Source organism: Gossypium arboreum, chromosome 2 (genome assembly GCF_025698485.1).
Source record: "Gossypium arboreum isolate Shixiya-1 chromosome 2, ASM2569848v2, whole genome shotgun sequence".
Classification (NCBI taxonomy): Eukaryota; Viridiplantae; Streptophyta; class Magnoliopsida; order Malvales; family Malvaceae; genus Gossypium; species Gossypium arboreum.
In genome coordinates, this window is record NC_069071.1 from 48,813,355 (window position 1) to 48,832,547 (window position 19,193).

General features: G+C 35.1%; 1 pseudogene; it reads left to right on the forward strand.

Moving 5' to 3' along the window:
- The first annotated feature begins 1,504 nt into the window (after positions 1-1,504).
- On the forward strand, positions 1,505-5,382 carry LOC108465229 (polygalacturonase-like; annotated as a pseudogene).
- The last annotated feature ends 13,811 nt before the right edge of the window (positions 5,383-19,193 follow it).

Below are 19,193 nucleotides of genomic sequence, written 5' to 3' on the forward strand. Positions count from 1 at the left end.
CCATTTATCCAATGAGTATATTATTTAATTATGTTTCATTTTCACGAATTGCTAATATATCAATAAACTAAAAGGGGTTGATTATATGTGAACCGATTGTATGCAAACCACCTACGTGTAGAACTGTTTATGTGCGAACTATTTTATGCGATCTATCTAGAAGAGAGTTATATAGTTTGTGAATTATTGATGTGTTTTCTTGTGTAGTGTACATGAGTATTCACTGAGCTTTCGCAAGCTCATCTCTTTTAGCAGTGGAAAAGTGATAATAGTATGTATTTTTAATAAAAATCAGGGGTTTATACTTAACTATATAATGGCATCCTTAAATTCTATTTACGTGTCATGCAATATAAAAAACAAAACCTCAACCCTAAATTCCATGCCATAGTTCAAAATAAAATATATTCGAACTTTGAATAATTAAATAAATTGAATAATAAGCCTAAATAATTCAATAAATAAAAATTGAGTCGAGACCCTCTGGATGTCGCGTCCAGGTTTTAACTTGGTGGGTTATCTATAAGGATGGAAATATATGGGGGATTGAGCTATGACGCTTAGTGTGAGTCACTTCATAAGAAAATCAGACCAAATAGTTGTTAAGACATATTAAATAATAACTTAGAGAATAATCGCATTCAACTAACAATTCCAAGTATCGATTTTTCAAATTAACCATCAATAGTACCACACATTTCACATTAGAAATTTCAAAATATCAATATCATAGTTTACTCATCCATATAGATATATGTATTTAAGTCATCTCAGACATTCTAGTTGAGTATGTGCATGCTTTCATAAATGTCATACATTTTCGATTTTAACATAAAAGATCCTACCTCTCCCTCCCCCCCGCTACATGCGACAATTGGAGTTCCCCAAAACTCCAACCAGCAACACAATGGATTGTGGATTAACCACCAATGGTTTGCAAAATAACTGCCAATGGTTGTGGACACACAGCAAAAACACAGTTGATGGAACCTGCCCTGGATGTGGGTAGATAGCAAAATGATATAGATAAAACCTACCAATGGCCATGGACGCATAACATGTTTGTAGGTAATAGTTACCAAGGGGTTGTGGATGCACAAGAAAAACATTCCAGGTGAAATTTGTCTATGGTTGTGAATACACAGCAAAATAAATATAGATTAACTGTCAATACTTCCTCAGTTCATTGCATCCCACCCCATGCAATCAAGTTTATTGGTAATTTATATATAGAAACCTTAAATAGTTATATTAAGTCACGTGCTAGTTAATTATTTTTACTATATCATATTTGTTGGCAAATTAACGAGTTAATTCCTTCCAAAAAGAAAAAAAGAAGTGCTAATTATAGAAAGTAAAACTTGGTCATATTATTTACCCATGCTAATTAAAATAGAAAATGTTTAGTTGGTTGTAATTTGGCCTTAGTCTATCTATATAAGATGGTTTGAAACAAAACAAAAGACAGAAATCATTCTCTCTTTGAAGTAAATAAAAATAAAGTATGGCTATTCAATTTTATTTTGTTTCATCCATGTTAATACTAGTACTTTTGTCCATATCATCTGTTGAAGGTCAAGGAGGAGGAGGTGGTGGTGGTGTTATTGATGTTGTTGCAAAGTTTGGTGCAAAGGCAGATGAAAAAACAAATTTGAGTAAGGTAAGCAAAATATCATATAACTTTATAGTCAGTAGATAAAAGTATGCATATCTATTTCCAAATCTCTTACCTTTATATGTATCTTTTTTATTTTTTTTTATTTGGTTTTAGCCATTGTTGGATGCTTGGAAAGAAGCACGTGCCTCGACATCTCCGTCAAAAATTGTGATTACTAAAAGGATATATTTTTTAAGTACAGCTACCTTAGTGGTCCTTGCAAGGCTCCTATTGAGCTTTAAGTTGAAGACACTGTGAAGGCTCCGACAGACCCTGTTGCTTTCAAGGAGCCTAAATGGATTGCCTTCAATAGAATTGAAAATTTCAAATTGTCTGGCGGAAGAGTTTTCGACGTCCAGGGAACCACTACTTATAACAGGGAAGGCTGCAAAGGTCATGATTATTGTGGTTCACTTCCTATTGTAAGTTATGTTCTTATTGAGAAGTTATAAATTTTGTTTTTATAAATAGAATTAAGTAATAATTATTTTTTGTTTCATTTTGGAATTAAATAGAACCTAAGGTTTGATTTTTTAACCAATACAATGATACCAGATATAACTACCAAAGACAGCAAGAAGCTCAACGCTAATGTTCTAGGATGCAAAAACATTACTTTCGAACATTTCACCGTATCTGCACCTGACGAAAGCCCAAACACAGATGGGATTCACATTGAGAGATCAGATGGGGTCAATGTTCTTAACTCAGAGATAAAAACTGGTGATGATTGTGTTTCAATTGGGGATGGCTCTAAAAATTTGGTTTTCAAGTAGACCAGCACAGGGCATCAGTATTGGCAGTCTCAGATTATTTAAAAATGAAGAACCCATTGATGGAGTTACAGTAAAAAACAACACCATGCCTAATACTTCCAATGGTGTTAGAATTAAAAGTTGGCCAGGTGCTGAACCTGACACTTGTTCGAACATTCACTTTAAGGATATTACCGTGACCAAGTCAGTTCTCCTATTATAATTGATCAGAAATATTACCCATGGAACAAATGCAAAATAAATGTATGTACATATTTATCAAAATCGTAATAGAGCAAAAAATGAGTTAATTGGTCATTGAATTTGTTAGGATCAACCCGATTAAGCAACGAATAAAAAAACATAGTGGAATAAATTGAGAAATTGAACATGCAAATTTAACGTGGAAAAACCCCTCCAAAGAGGATAAAAAACCATGGGCAAATATAATTTTACTATAATGGCAAAAGAATGAAGAATACAAAAGATGGAGATAAAACTAAACCCCGAAAACCTAAAAATAAAGAACCCTCAAAACGTAAACACAAAATTCTCTAAATGTGTGATGAGTTCTAATATCTAATGGATGTATTTTCTAAGGTTGTAAAAAAGCCTATTTATAGGCTAAATTCATAGGTCAAATAATAATAAAATAATCTAAACTAATTAGTGTTTGATTAAAACAAATAAATAGAGTTTAACTGAAAGATTATTTCTCAGATTTGACTGAAAATAGGAGTCATATTTAACAAATCTCCACCTTGACTCATATTTTCACAACACCATCTTTGCCAAAGCCCGCCACGAGCCTATCTTGAACTATGCAAGGAGTTAACTGTGTCGATTTGTGCTTAGAAACTGGAAGATTTCTAGCCTTCGACTTGTACACTACCAAATTAAAACTAACCCAAGTCTGATTTTCATGAACACAGTGCCCTAACTTTTCAAAACCTGCATCCAAAAGAGAACCTCTCTTCAACGAAACGGTCATACCTTTTTCCCTCCTATAACCAATTTAACTCTACTCCAAATGAGTTGACTTCGACTCCATAATAGACGAGGGATGTTCGATTTCATCGGTCACTATAGAACCTTCCAGAATATAAAGATTGTCGGTTCTTTTACCTTTTAACAAAACGAGAGCTCCAGGAGATACTTTAATACTGCTTGACTTGATGTTGATTTTGCATCCTTTCAAGTATAAAATACTCAATGAGATGAGATTCTTTCGTAAATTAGGTACATACCTGACATCTGAGAGTGTCATAATCGTCCCATCGTGTATCCTAATTTTAACAGTACCAATACCAATTACCTTACTAGATGAATCGTTTCCCATGCGCACAACTCCATCTTCAACTGAACTGTATGTGGAAAACTATTCTCTATTGGGACACATGTGGAAAGAACATCCCGAATCTAGGATCCATTCAGACGTGAGCTTGGAGTTATCGCTCGTTGACACTAACAAGAAATCATCACCGTTTTTATTAGCCAAATTAGCACCAGCTACATCTTCCTTGTTACTCTCAATAGCTCTTTTATTTTGCAGTTTATAATAATCTGCTTTGACGTGACCTAACTTTTTACAATAGTGACACCTTTTGTCTCGTTTCTTTAATGCTACTAAAATGAAAGCTTGCCTATCTATCTTGCTATCCAAATGAAACTCATTGTCGAGTTTGTCTCTTCTCAACAAATGACCCTTCAAATCTTCGAACGAGAGTTTGTCTCTGCCATAAATCAAGGTCTCCCTGAAAGACTTGTATGAAGGGGGTAAATAGCACAATAATAGCATAGTCTGATCTTCATCGTCAATATGAACCTCAACATTCTATAAATCATTTAAAAGAGTAATGAATTAACTGATGTGATCTTTAAGAAGCTCACCTTCGTTCATGTGAAACGTAAATAGACGTTGTTTCAACACTAAACGATTGGCCAAAGACTTAGTCGCATAAAGAGTTTCTAACCTTTTCCACAAGGCTGATGAGGTTTTCTCCATCAATACCTCCTACAATACCATATTTGCAAGGCACAACTGGATTGTTGACAAAGCCTTTTCAACAAGCTCTTCCCATTTTGTTTTATTTAAATTCTCAGATTTTTCCGGTAATAACCTTTTTCAAGCCGGATTGAACTAGAATTGCTATCATCTGAACTTGCCACAGATTGAAATTTGTTTCACCATCAAACTTCTCAATTTCAAACCTTGTTATTGCCATCTCTGAATGAGCTAATCTATGAAAATTAAACTAGCTCTGATACCACTAGTTGGGGATCGACCCGATTAAGTAAAGAACAAGTAAAAATAATAGAAGAAATTGAGATGTTGAACACAAAAATTTAATGTGAAAAACTCCTCCAAAAAGAATAAAAAACCACGGGCAAAGATAATTTTACAATAATGAGAGTACAAAAGATGGAGATAAAACTAAATCCCGAAAACCCGAAAACAAAGAACCCTCAAAATGTAAACAAAAAATTCATTAAATGTGTTATGAGTTCTAATATCTAATGGGTGTATTTTCTAAGGTTGTAAAAGAGCCTATTTATAGGCTAAATTCATAGGTCAAATAATAATAAAATAATCTAAACTAATCAGTGTTTGATTGAAACAAATAAACAAAGTTTAACTAAAAGATTATTTCTCAAATTTGACTGAAAATAGGAGTCATATTTAACAGAATCATTATTTTGTTGATGCAGGAAGAATCAAAAGTTAAACTAAGCAACATTAGTTTCAAAAACATTCACGGCACTTCTACGCGTCCAGAAGCTGTCAAGATTATTTGTAGTGCTACTTTGCCTTATGAAAATGTGGAACTTGCAGACATTGAAATTACGCATAGTGGACCGACTGGACCTGCAGTATCACAATGTTCGAATGTGAAGCCTAAAGTTAGTGGCAAACAAAGTCTAACTACATGTTCTGCCCCTATCCCGGCAAAACCTACCCCAACCGCTTAATCAATAGCATAGGTATAAATTTTTTTGATGACGTTGTAACTCCTATAATTATATTTATTTTGCAAACAAATTTTGTTTTGTTTTACATTCTATGTTATTAAGAATATTTTTCTTAAACTTCATTATTTTTAAAAATACACTTCAACAAAAAATATTGCAATGTGATACCATTTTATGCATTTAGGCTTACAATATAATTATTTTTGGAATCTTCTTTGAACCGGATACTATTTAATTATTTGTTTTTATTTATATAAATTTTTATTTATAAAATTGGCATAATAAAAATTTAATAATCAATATTTATACATTGTGTCAATTTAGTTTTGATTCTAAAAATAACCTTTAACTTTTACACCTTATATAATTTGATTTTCTTTTTAGTTTTTTATGACTCTTTCACCTCAAAAGTTAAAAAATAAATTTATCAATTAAATTTGACCTAAACTATATTAAAATTACAAATCTAAAAATTAATATAATAATTTTATCTTTTTTTATTGTTTTAAATTTAACCTTGAATGTTACAAATAAAAGCAAAGCGTAAAAATACAAAATTGCACTATATAAATGTCAGGGACTTGAATTTTTTAGAATAAAGATTAAGTTGACACAACATATAAACAATGAGAGCTAAAATTATGATTATGTCAATATTAAAAGCTATAAAAGTTTTATAAAATGTTCGGCGATGGAATCCATCAAACTGGTTGAATCAAAAAACACTGGTTTAACCCAATAGCCTATATACTAAACGACCCGTCATTGCAACGAATTAGTGACTCCACCTTCGATTTATGTACTAAGCCATGGCATTAGTTAGCAGGTATGATAGTTTAACATAACTATCAATCAAACAAGCCCTTCTCGAGGAAAAACCGAGAACAAGTTACCCAAAAACCATCGTATAACTGAAGAAAATCCTCCATAGGTTAAACTCAAGCATTATGAAACTCCAACTTAAGGCCTCGTTGGCTTTACAATAAGGACCAATCCCTCATTGGCGCTATCATAGTTATGTTTCAGGGAAAACGCCAGACTCCTAGGTTTTAATATATAAATGTAAATGATGAATAAAATTTTCAACGTTAGGAGGGTTAAAAGTTAGGAAATGGGGTAAGTATTAGAATAATAAAAATCTGCATAAGATAATGTAAGTAGTGGGCTGTTGTTGAATAGAGAATGAATTAAATTGTTTTAGACAATATGTGATGTGTATATTTTCATGCAAAGCTGAAAATACCAGAAGATCATCGACTAGTAAACACAAAGGGAAGGAAAAGGTCACATAATCGACATTGTGGTGAACAAGGTGAGTACACTATATACTACATTTGAAAACGAGGGTGCATTCTACTGAAAGCAAGTATGACGTGCGAAAACTATCTTCATGTTGTGAATTGAACATGTGCATGTGCGATTCTCTTCCATGCATTGTGCAAGCCTCATCTATGTGTTGTGCGAACTCTTAGCATTAATCTATGTCTATGTGTTTTTACATGCTATGCGAACCTTGAGTAAAATGTATACATGCGTCCAGGTTTAGGTTAAATATATGATATATATAGGCCTCTAAATTTTGTTATATAATATAATTTGTGTGTACTTTTATATATTATATATAGGTTTATGGCTTTTAATTTATGTAATATATATACATTGATGTAAAATGGAATTGTTATATATAATGAATGCATGCATAAAGGTTATTATAAATAATATATGTACATAACTTTGCCTTAAAATTATTTTTCTATCTATAATATATAAATATATATATGCGATGTGCGAACCCTAAGTCTACTATGTTGTTGTTTTATGCTTAATTTTCTATTTTGCAAGCTATTCTATGATGTGTTGTGGTACCGTGAGCTCTATTAAAAATTGTGAGCTTAAAATGACATGATTTGTAAATGTGTATTACTACGATATGTTGGCATTGTGAATTTTTGGAACTATTAGATATAGTTGGCATGCCATAGGATCGTGAGTGCTCACCTATGTAATGTGATAGGGCATTATGGCCCAATGCTTAGATGGAGAAATAAGGGAATGTCGAGTAATGCCTCATTCTCCGGGGATTTTTTGGGTGTGTTTTTCAGAGAGTGTGAGCATTCGTGATACACTTATATGGCGATTTGAGTGACTCTATAAGGCTTAGGGTGTGTTTTAGGAGAACTGTTTATCCAATGAGTATATTATTTAATTATGTTTTGTTTTCACGAATTGCTAATATATCACTAAACTAAACGGGGTTGATTATATGTGAATTAATGACATGCAAGCTGATTGTATGCAAACCACCTACATGTAGAACTGTTTATGTGCTAACTAATTTATGCGATCTGTCTATAAGTGATTTGTTTAGTTTGTGAATTATTGAGGTGTTTTCATGTGTTGTGTACATGTGTATTCACTGAACTTTCGCATGCTCATCACTTTTTGCAGTGGAAAAGTGATAATAGTATGTATTTTTAATAAAAATCAGGGGTTTATACTTAACTATATAGTGGCATCTTTAAATTCTATTTACATGTCATGCCATATAAAAAACAAAACCTAAACCTTAAATTCCATGCCATTGTTCAAAATAAAATATATTCAAACTTTGAGTAATTAAATAAATTGAATAATAAGCCTAAATAATTCAATTAATAAAAAATTGAGTCGAGACCCTCTGGATGTCGCGTCCATGTTTTAACTTGGTGGGTTATCTATAAGGATGGAAATAAATGGGGGATTGAGCTATGGCGCTTAGTGTGGGTCACTTCATAAGAAAATCAGAGGAAACAGTCATTAAGACATATTAAATAATAACACATAGAATAATCGCATTCAACTAGCAATTCCAAGTATCAATTTTTGAAATTAACCATCAATAGTGCCACACATTTCACATTAGCAATTTCAAAATATCAATATCACAGTTTACTCATCCATATATATATGTATTTAAGTCATACATTTTCGGTTATAACATAAAAGATCCTACCCCACCACTGCACACAACAATTGGAGTTCCCCAAAACTCCAACCAACAACACACTGGATTGTGGATTAACCACCAATGGTTTGCAAAATAACTGTCAATGGTTGTGGACACACATCAAAAACACAGTAGATGGAATCTGCCATAGCTGTGGTTAGATAGCAAAATGATAAAGGTAAAATCTGCCAATAGCCATGGACGCACAACATGTTTGGAGGTAAGAGTTGCTAGAGGGTATTGGATGTACAACAAAAACGTTGCAGGTGGAATCTGTTTATGGCTGTGAGTACACAGCAAAATAAATAGAGATAAACTGTCAATCTTTCCTCTGTTCATTACGTCCTACCCCATGCAACGCACTATGGCATACTCTAATAATCAATACAATATCATTTAATATGCTTTTAGTAGAGCAATACAATAGCAAACAATATGCTTATAATGATTTGATTTAGTAGTAATTAATATGCTAGGACAGATCAATTCGGTAGCTGATAAGCCATAAAAGTAACTTGTTTTTAATCCCATTCTTGAGGCATCTTTGGATGATTTATTATATGAATTAGTGAATTTAATTCTCTTAATCTTTTAAACTCATGTTTCTATACTTATGTGGGCATAGGGGAGCGAAAGGAGAAAAAAATGAGCCGAAATCGGGCAAAAAGAGTTGTTTCATGGATCCACACGGCCTGGGCATTTCCACACGGGCTGGCCATACGCCCTTGTGCCAGTCCGTGTCGATTTCGCACCCTGCTTCCCTGTTATGCAAAAAAACCCCAATTTTTAGGCTTTCTCAGTATTCGAAAGTCTATAAATACACACTAGAAGAGGACCTAAAGGGAGATGCAGAGTAGAACACAGGAATTACTCGAAGAAAGCCAATGAATTCAGCTCAGAAGTAGGATCTCCTTCAAGACTGAAGATCTCCCTCCACTTTCTCTCGAAGTTTTTGGGTTTCTTTATGTTTTGTTGTTTTCCTATTTTTGAGATGTTTTCCTGTTACATTATGAAATAGACTCCCTAAATACCTAGGAAGGATGAAGCCTATGATGGATCTTATTATTTAATTATCTAAATTACATGATAAATACTTGTTCTTGTTCTTAGTTATGTGTTCTTAATTCTTGCCTTAATATTTTCAGGATATTAATCCAAGTTTGATATGCTTATTTAGTGGAGCAAAAGTCCCTATTTAAGAGTAGATCTAGAATAATTAAGTGAAGTTGCATGCATCCTAGAGATAGGATGACATAAATCTGTCGGATTAGAGTCAAATCTAATAGGGGAATCCATAAATTGAGTTAATGTGACAATAGGGGTTTTAATTAGAAAGAGATTTCAATTAATCAGCCTAGAGTAAGTTGTTCTAAGTCTCGAAAGAGATATTAAAATAATTTAAGGATTTCTACGGATCAAGAAAAGTGAATAAATCGTTTAATTCAGAGTTAGAATAATAAGTGAAGTCTAGGTGGATTCTTCTTTAGGTATTATCCTTATTATTGGTTTATTCGATTATTTCCTTCACTCTCTGTCGCGTTCATTGGTTAACTAGTTTAGTTAATTTTAGATTAAAACAAATCCCTTTTATTTTAGGCTAAATAATAGAAAGATAGTTAATACTAGTACTTTTAATCCTTGTGGATACGATATTCTGGACTCACCATAGCTATACTACCATTCGATAGGTGCGCTTGCCTTTGTCATGATCGTAGTCTAGTTTAGTGAACCATAAAACGATCATCAGTAGCAAAAATTAATATATTTATATGTTCGATTTAAAGGTGACATTCGCCGTACTAGACATACAATCACAAACTCCAAAACAATAAACATATGTATTGTTCACAAATCATGCAAATATATATAGATATCATATTAAATCAGTCTATCAAATCATTGATTCTAACATTATTCATACTATTAGGGGCTCAATTGAATAAATTAAAGTACTAAAAATAGTTCAAACATAATTCAGGGACTAAACTGATCAAATCTTAAAATTTCTGGGAAAAGTAGTAGAATCTGAGAAACAAGGGACACACGGCCATGTGGAAAGCCCTGGACCATTTGGCTAGGGCATGTACAGACTGTGGTCGTGTTGTATTTTCAAATTCAACCACAAGGGAGACACAACAATGTGGAATGCTGTGTGGAAGGTCCTAAGCCGTGTGAGAATTGAAATAACAAAGGGGACATGGCCGTACGGTCCACACATATGGCCCATATGCCATTGTGGAAATCCGTGTGCCCTATCCTAGGCATGGTTTTACCCCGATTCACTTGTAAAATAACACACACCTATCACCAAGATCTCGAGCAATGTTCCTCACGTTCGAATCTGATCCGAGGTACCTAAATGGGTCCTTCAAACACAATTTATGCTGTAATTAATAATGAATTTCAAGATTCTTCAATATTATCGAGAGTTTTGAGGAAAACTTGAGAAAGGTCGTTTAATAGATCGCAAGATTTTCGTTAGATAGAAAATCTATAAAGTTTGTAGATAAACTTTGGGATTTACAGCATACTTACTGCTTCTTGGCGAAGATTGGGGGGTTTCTAACAAAGATAACATTTCTAGTTGAAAACAAGTTGAAATTAGGGACTAATCTTGATTCGAGAGCAAAAGTAAATTTCAACAATAGGGAAAAATATTTGCAAAGAAGTGAATGGAAAGGAAATGGGTTAGAAACAGGGGGAAGGGAAAAAGAATTCCAATTAGGGTTTGAAAAGAAATAAAAAAACTATGTCTAATTAAGAAAGATTGAACTAAGTAGCTAGGTTTTACAAACCTTAAGGAGGTGGCATGGTAATTTACCCATGCTACCGAAATTAAAAGAAAACTTAAGATTGGCGTGACTTGAACTTAGGGATTTTAAGGCAGAAATGCAAAGGCTTAACCATTGGGCTTCTACCCATACTTGTTAAGTTTTTGCTCCAATTAATATTTATTTTAGAGTGGCTTTTATCCTAGTTTGCTAAAAATAAAAAGAAAAGAAATAAGAGAGGAGTGGATAGAACCGAGGATCTCAAGGGAGTCTATTAATTACATAACCACCATGGCTAAGTCATTTCTTGCTTATTTATTTCATCCAACCCTATATATTTTGGGGTGTTACAGTCCTGAAATTTCACTTGGTTCAAATAGATGAGGATATTATTGACAAAATACGTCTTTCGATTCTCATGTGGTGTCCTCCGTGTTATGGTTCCACAATAGTACTCTCTCAAGAAGGATATTTTTCCTTCCTAGAATCTTTACATCTCGATCTAGAATTTGCATAGGTTCCTCCTCAAATGAAAAATCTGGTCATACCTCATTCTCATCGATTGGAATAATGTGGGAAGGGTCAGATCTATATTGTCTCAATATGGAGACATGTAAGACGTTATGAATTTGATCCAGCTCTGGAGGTAATTCTAAATGATACGCAACTGAACCGACTTTTTTAAGGATTTTATAAGTCCTATGAACCTAGGACTTAACTTACCTTTTCTTTAGAATCTTAGCACCTTTTTCCATAGGGCCACTTTTAAGAAGACTTAATCGCCGACACTGTACTCAATGTCTTTCCTTTTTAATCTGTATATGGCTTCTGTCTATCTTAAACCAATTTTAGTCTATCCTGAATCAGTTTGATTTTCCCCTCAGACTCTTGCACTAACTCTGGACCCAAAATTTTCCTTTCACCCAGTTCGGTCCAACACAAAGGTGTTCAGCATTTATGACCATACAAGGCCTCATAAGGTGCCATAAGGATACTCGATTGGAAGCTATTATTGTAGGAAAAATTGGCTAAAGTTAAATGCTCTTCCTAATTGCATTGAAATTCGATAATGTAGCCTCTTAACATATCTTCGAATATTTGTATAACCCATTCGGATTCCCTGTCAATTTGTGAGTTGAAAGCAGTACTAAAATCCAAATGAGCATCTAGTGATTCTTATAGCTTATTCAAGAATCGAGATGTAAAATAGAGATCTTGATCAGAGATAATCGATATGGGCACCCTATGCAACTGCACTATCTCGGAAATATAGAACTTAGTGAATTGGTCTACTATTACCCAAATTAGATATTTATTAGTAGGTGTTAAGGGTAACCTACTAACAAAGTCCATCATTGTTCGCTCCCACTTCCACTAAGGTATTTTGATAGGTTGTAACAACCCAGAAGAGAATTGGTGTTCTAATAACCAAGCCATACCTATAATTAAATCAAACTCCCCAAATGGTAACTCCATAAGTCTACTAGAAACACTACTCCTTATACCTCCAATAGGCATCTCCTATAGACTTTATTTATAATAACTGGCTATCCTAAGGGGCTTACTATGGCTACATCAATAATGGTTTCCTCTACCACAACACCTAATTTATCAGACATATTACATGCAACATATTAATGGGTGGATCCTATTTCAATTTAGGCAAAGTATGAGATTGAGTTAATAGTAAAAATACTTGCGATGACATCAGATGCATCCCTTTCCTCACGACCTCTAATGATGTTAAACAAGGGTTGGTTGCGTAGCCTCAGTTCTAATCGTGCCTATTGCTATAGTATTTGCAGCCCTATTTTGCCAACAGCCCCTCAAAGGTTGCTAGCCTGCTCCCTGATTTTGGGTCAAAGTTTGTGCTTGATTACTCGAGTGAGAACAATCTTTCATCAAATGCTCCATTAATCCGCATTTCAAACAAGCACCCATTTTCTTCCAACAATCTCCCAAGTGGCACTTTCCATAATATTTACAGTGGTAAACCTTACCCCTATAGTTAGTTATTGTACCCCTTTTCTGCTGTCTACCCTTTCTAGATCGTTTCACAGGATAAGAGTTTGAACTAGTGGAAACTAAATCTCTTTTAACCGGGACCTTACTTTTCTCTCGTTGTTCGTGATTCACTAGTTTAATTTCTTTCACTATTTTTGCTTTCTCCACTAGGGTCTAAAACACTCATTTTTAGTGTGAAGCAACTTGAATCTTGAGGTCAGAACGCATCCGATTTTCAATCCTCAAGCATTTATCCTGTTTCATGGTGACCATACCTTGAGTATATCCACTGAGCCTGAGGAATTTAGCCTAATATTCTGGCACAGACTTGTCTCCTTGTTTTAGCTCGATAAATTTGAGCCTATGAGCCTCCGTATACCTAGTGCCCACATACTTTTTCTGGAAGGCCTCTTGAAAGTATTTTCAATTTATGTGGTCAACTTGCATACCTCTTACAGAAAACTACCACCAATGAAATGCCTCCTCTCTTAGCGAGGACATAGTGCTCTTCAACTTCGGCTCTGAAGTACAGTCTAAACCCTTCACAATTCTCTCCATCGACTCCACCCAATACTCAGCCACCATTGGATTTGTTCCAACAATGCCTTTGAACATTTCTAACCCATTCGTTCGGAGTCTCTCCGCAACGGATCCCTGGCTTCCTAATCGAGTTTGGGCTCCAGCAACCCTTTGTAAAACCCTCAACATCACCTGGGCCATCGTGTCGTCACCATTTTCATTCTCAACATAATCCTCATTTGGTATTGGGTTTTGTAACACTCCAATCCCTAATCATTGCAGGAATAGATAAGGGGCATCACCGGATGAACAGAACATTACAGAACAATATACAATCACATATATTATATAATAATGATAATTAGGTATTCATCAACAATTTATCCATTAAGAAGGTCTACGAAACCTAAAACATACTTTTAAGAAAGGTTTGGACTAAAACGAACACATTCAGAATTTTCAAAACTTAACCAAATCTTCCAAAACTGCTAAAGTCACACGCCCGTGTGGCTAAGCCGTGTGACACACACGGGCACCAGACACGCACATATGATCCAATCGTGCCAAAAAGAAGTCCTATACTAGCTTTTTCACACGGCCAATAGACACGACCGTATGCCATGGCCGTGTGGTACTTAGCTAACTACTGACTTAAGCCCACGGCCATATGACACACCCGTGTGTCTTAACTGTGTGGCACAATGCAGGCTTGGTTTAAGCCAATTTTGTCACCCCTTTTTGGGTTCAATCTTACAAGCAATAATATACAAAAATCATACCAAAATTTTCAACCAATTCTATGCTCAAAGTTGCCAAATCACATTAGAACATAGCACATTACAAACATACACCAAAACTATGCACAAACTTATCATTTGTTAGCCAACTCTCATTGCCTAACATATATACAATTCAAAACTTACATACTTAGACATTCTAGCCTATACATGCCATACTTTAAAATTTACACTTTCAAAAGTACCAAAATGAGATTGATAGTGTGTTGACGACCCTCGATTATCCTGAGCCTTCAATAGCTACGATAACTGTAAAATAGACAGAAATCACATAGAGTAAGCTATAAAGAGCTTAGTAAGTCAAATACAATTATTCTAACTATTAAAGCATATAAAATGGAAGTCCATAGTATGAATTCATAGCCAATTCACAGCAATAGAGTCTTCTACATTTAGAAATTTAGTACGATACAAACGTACCTGGAAAGATTATACATTTCATATATATACATTCTCATATCTCATACTCTATCATCAGATGGTTCAGAAGTGATACAAATACTTATAATGGAGTACCATGCCAACGTCCTAGACGTGGTCTTACATGTAATTTAGTATTGATGCCTCTGTCCCTGACAGGGTCTTACACAAAATTAGATACGATGCCTATGTCCCAGACATGGTCTTACACGTAAATCTCAAATCAAGGCCTGTGTCTCAGACACGGTCTTACACGATATCTCCGATCAATGTCAACATTTCTTTAGAAACATACAGAGTTCTTCTAATATTAGCATATTATTTGTATTTATTCAGAATTCACTCATCAGGCTCTCACGGCCATCCAATATAGATTATAACTAGTATATGCGACATTCAATCAATTTAACACGTAATCGTATGGATTTCAGGCGAAACGAGTCGACTATTCAACTATTTTGGACTTCCCCCGATCTAAGGGATTTTCTTTGTTCTTGATCATTTACAATTCAAACTCAACCATTCAATCATTCATTTCATTCAAAATAATCCATGAACACATATGTAAGGCACTTTGCATTTTAGCCCTTACATTTTTCACACTTTGACAATTTAGTCCATTTTTCACAAAATCACAAATATGCAAAATTCACTAAGACTATAGCTTGGCCGAATATACATGGCTTCCATAACAACCTAAATAACATATTTAATTCACAATTTAGTCCTTCAAAACCTTATTTTCACAAATTAGCCCAAATAGCTCTATTTCATCAAAATTCAAAGACTAAACTTATAAATCCTCTACTAAGCCTTTATAATTCATCCAAAAACATCATAAAACTCAAGATATCAGCAATGGCATTTCATGAAATCTTTAAAAGAAACAGAAATTCAAGCATGGGTTTTGAAGAACAAAAAGCAACGATTACATGTAACACCCCAAACCCGAGACCATTGCCGGTGTCGGACCCGAGGGGTTAACAAGCCAAGTTCACATGTTTTTGCCCACCAATTTGACATTTCCAGTCACGCTGGAAAACTGCGTCACTGTCGCCTTAAAAATCATATATCGAGTTTCAAAACTTGGAAACTGGTTTCGTAAATTTTCCCTGAATTTAGACTCATATATCCATCCATGTATTTATTTCTAGGATTTTTGGTCGGGCCAATTGGTACATTTTATTAGTTAAAGTTACCCATGTTACAGGGATCGACTGCTCCGACCTTCGCGCAGTATAACTTGAATATCTCTCTGTATAGGGATTTAATGCTGGTGTCGTTTGTTTCTAATGAAACTAGACTCAAAATGGAATCCGTACATATAAGGTATGTCTCCTAATTCTTTTTGGATAATTTATAGTGAATTTTTAAAGTTGCGACAGGGAACCCAGAAACCATTCTGGCCCTGTCTCACAATAGCTTTAATAACTCTTAACCTGTAACTCTTATGACCATTTCGTTTCTTCCGTATGAAAATAGACTCATCAAGGTTCATTTACATAGCTTATTCACTATTTAATTCCATTCCTATGAATTTTGGTGATTTTCACATTCACGCCACTGCAGCTGGCAGCATCTGTTTTAAGGTAGGACTTACCTATTTGGTAGTCTCCATGATTCAACTAGTCTTGCCATACATAGGTTCATATATGATCATTTTAACCATGCCAATGGCTGATCATATGACCAACATTCCCATTTCAAGCCATAGCCACATCATGACACCAAATATATACATACAACCCACAATTAGTCTAAGTTCATGCTCCCTTTTGAGCCATTTTCGCATGGCCGTACATACTTACATTACAACGTATTTAACAAACAAGAGGTAGTCCTATACATGCCATCTCAAGTTCAACCAAAATTTATACCAAAATGGAGGCTTGATAGTGTGGATGACTTGACTTCAACGATCCCAAATCCGATTGCTTGAGCGAAATCTAGAAAACTAAGAGCCAAAGCAACGGGTAAGCATTTTATGCTTAGTAAGTCTCAAGGAATATAATCAACTCTAATTACAGCAATACATTCACATAGCCAAATGCATCATTTCATTAATACACATTCTTACTTCATACTTCATCATTATATAAGTTCGCAAAGCATCAATCAATTCAATAACTGAAATTCATTAGTCGATTGAGCGAATGTTGCTCAAGCACGTCGACTTCCCAATGCACATATAACGTACCTTATCCTTTGGGCTTTCCGAGTGTACTAATTGAATTCATTTCAGCAACCAACACTCACCTCCAGCCCAAGATTCTTCTGAATATAACCGGATATAATCACGTGCACAAATGCCTTGGTCTTAGCCGGATAGAATAACTCATACGAATGCCTTGGGCCTTAGCCGGATATAGCCACTAGCACAATTGCCTTGGTCTTAACCGGATATAATTTCCAGCATAATTGTCTTGGGCTTAGCCCGATATCATTCAATTTCTCATGCACACATACATCAATAATCATTGGACATACATATTTCATTTTCGTTACTAAGGCTCAAACACAATTATAATCATTAGCATATTCGCCTTGGGACTTAGCCGGGTAGAATTCAAATACTCATACACACATAATCAATAATCATACACAACCATATTTCATCTCACATAATTCAAGTAAGGTCACTTCTTGAGGACTTACCTCGGATGTTGTCGACGGCTTTTTCGGCTATTCGATCACCTTTTCCTTCCTTTGTCCAATTGTGGCCCTCTTAGCTCTTGAGCTAATTCAAACAAATTCAATTTATTAAAACCTCATTGTGCTTGCTTATGGCGAATATGACAAGGATTTTAAATGGTCATATGGCCACTCTTTAACTTGAATACACAATGGTCATGCACATTTTATACTACATCAAGCAATTCAATACAATTTATTTGAGCATCAAGGAAATGCTAAGGCCTTCAATAGGCTACCCAAGGCCGAATATTCATGTACATGTTGAGGTCAATTTTGCACTTAATACCTCACAAAAACAGCATGCAATTTACTAATTAATGCTTTGCACATTGTGGCCCAAAACTTATAATATAGCATCAAGCACCTACATGTGTGCTAGGCCGAATTGTGCTTGCAATTTCACAAGCATTCTTCCACATCTTCTTCTTTAAACCAATATATTCATCACTTAGTTCATAACCAAAACATAATGTGCAATCATATATATGCATATATGAGCATGGCCGAATTTTCAAGGTGTCCATAGCCATCCAAAACACAAATTTTAACTAACATGCAAGAAGCATGAATCATGCTCAAGAATGCATCATGGCCACTTCCACATTTGCCTATCTCAAATTCTAAATTTTCTCACACAAGTCCTTTCTAGTGAAATTCACCTTTATAACACTAAATCAATCATCAAAAAATGTCATACATGAATACTCACATATTATAGGCATCAAAATAAATTTTAAATTATTGTTATGCCTCGGTTTTGTGGTCCCGAAACCACATTCCGGCTAGGGTCTATTTTGGTGTCACAACTCCCCCCTCTTAAGGAATTTTCGTCCCGAAAATCTTACCGTAAATAGGTTCGGATATCGCTCGATATCTCATATGGCCCAATGAACCTCGGGCTCAACTTGCCCTTACGGCCGAACACGAGTATCTTTTCCAAGGCGATACCTTGAGAAACACTTTATCACCCACGATACTCGATATCCTTACGCTTCATATCCGCACGACTTACGACGATCGAAGGCTATCTTCAAACTTTCACCGATTACTTTCACTTTCGCATTCAGCATCCCTAATCAAATCCACCGAAAATCTTGCTTTCACCAAGCTCGGTCCAAAACAATGGTGTACGGCATTTACGCCCGTACAAAGCCTCGTAGGGTGCCATCTTAATACTCGATTGAAAGTTGTTGTTGTAAGCGAATTCAATCAACGGCAAATACCGTTCCCATGAACCACTAAACTCGAGGACGCAACATCTTAACATATCCTCGAGTATCCGAATTATCCGCCGGATTGACCATCGGTTTGGGGTGAAAGGCGGTCTGAAATGCAACTTGGTACCCAAAGCTTCTTGCAACTTTTTCCAAAATCGCGAGGTAAATCTCGGATCTCTATCCGACACGATGGAAATAGGCACCCGTGTAATCTCACGATCCGAGAAACGTACAATTCCGCTACTTTGTCCATTGAAAAATCCGTACGTAACGGGGACAAAGTGGGCCGACTTAGTCAATCGATCTACCACGACCCAAACCGCATCCTTCTTACTTGCTGACAATGGCAGTCCGGATACAAAGTCCATTGTGACTCGATCCCATTTCCACTCGGGTATCGTGA